Source organism: Schistocerca gregaria, chromosome 7, assembly GCF_023897955.1.
Source record: "Schistocerca gregaria isolate iqSchGreg1 chromosome 7, iqSchGreg1.2, whole genome shotgun sequence".
NCBI lineage: Eukaryota > Metazoa > Arthropoda > Insecta > Orthoptera > Acrididae > Schistocerca > Schistocerca gregaria.
Genome location: NC_064926.1, coordinates 357,870,310 through 357,871,912, shown reverse-complemented (window position 1 = coordinate 357,871,912; position 1,603 = coordinate 357,870,310). Strand labels below are relative to the sequence as shown.

General features: G+C 49.0%; 1 non-coding gene across 1 annotated transcript; it reads right to left on the bottom strand.

Annotated features, from left to right (window-relative positions):
* Positions 1 to 279: 279 nt before the first annotated feature.
* On the bottom strand, positions 280 to 353 carry Trnat-ugu (transfer RNA threonine (anticodon UGU)). The gene has a single exon. It is a non-coding gene; the product is annotated as a tRNA-Thr (tRNA).
* Between the last annotated feature and the right edge of the window lie 1,250 nt (positions 354 to 1,603).

Sequence of the window (1,603 nt, the reverse complement as noted above, 5' to 3'; positions counted from 1 at the left end):
TGACACCATTAACAGATCTGGGAGAGGTTAAAATAAGGCTCAATAGTGTGTGCACCAACTAATCCTGCTATGGCAACCTGTGAACGTTCGACACTAGTTACCACCTCTCCATTTTTCTTATCTTTAAGAACAGTGCTTGTCCACTACATCCATCGGAAACTCCCCACAATGAAGCGAACGTCCTAGAAATCCAGCTAGTTATGAAACGATAATTAAATGGACACCCTAGCTGCAAACAGGCGTTGATTGTACTTCATTAGGGACATGTTGAAAATGTGTGCCCCCGACCGGGACTCGAACCCGGGATCTCCTGCTTACATGGCAGACGCTCTATCCATCTGAGCCACCGAGGGCACAGAGGATAGCGCGACTGCAGGGCCTAATCCCTTGCACGCTCCCCGTGAGTCCCACATTCCCAACATATCCACACCACTACATTCGTAGTGCGCCTAAGAGATGTTTGCCCATCATACTCATTACTCGTGGTAGATTAATCTACCAAGTCCCGTACGAGTTCTGGCATAGTACGTGCGTTAGCACAAGAAGGTCAATGGCCGGGAAGCCATATTTTAACGAAAGACTACAGGAGCCGTTCGCAGGGGAGTGTGCATCCTGACACCCCCTCCTCCCTTCCCTCCCCCTCCCCCTCCCCCATTCTCACCTGTTGTTGTCCCTATGAATGTTACCAACTGACTGAAGTGACCACTGCCCATAATTCTGTACCAGATGTCGGACAGCTGCAGTGGCTGCAGTAAGTCCCAGTGGCGCAGTGCTATGGAGACCTTGTTTCAGTGTCCGGAACGATGGCAGGGGACTAGATCCCAGCAAATAGATACACGCTGGCAAGATAACACATAGCTGCCAGCAAGCTGGGTAGGCAGGCAAGAGTCGAGGCTTCGAGGCCCACAGAGTGGATGTCTTAAAACAGTCCACATTTCCGATGATGAAGGGTTGAACGCAGAGGTGAGCGTATAAATATTGCTCTCAGGAAGATGATTGTGTGGGAGACGTAGTAATGCCACATTCTTGCTGGACACAAGATGGGTGTGTATAAATATTGCCGCCAGGAGGCTGTAAATGCGGGAAGGATAGTACTGCCACATTCTTGCTGGACCTACAAGGAGGGAGAGGTGCATATATTTCTGCCAGGAGGCTGACAGCCGCATTGTTGTATTATATGGAAGCTTCTCGAAGGGTGATCAGTGTCGGAGAACTTGGTCATTGCCTTGCGAAAGTAAGTTGAATGGTGGAAATGGCTCGCTACTTAAAGTGCTATGATGGGGTGGGTCGTTGTCTCTAGCAGGCAAGACACAGAACACGGCACTGTATTGTAGAACAAAAGTATAGATCTATTAGCCTTTTCTGCATGGCTTCAGACCTTATCAGTACTGCACATGTACTGAGTGTGCATCCTCTTCCCACTATCTGTGTTCCCCTTTTCCTGCCTCTGTCTGTCTAACTCTTTCTCCCAACTCTATCTCTTACTCCCCACCCCACTCTCTCTATCTTCATTTACTCCTACGCCTCTATTTTACCATTTCCTCCAAACCCTGTGTTCATCCCACACCCTCTGACATTATCCTCCTCCCCCTCTTTCTCTTTC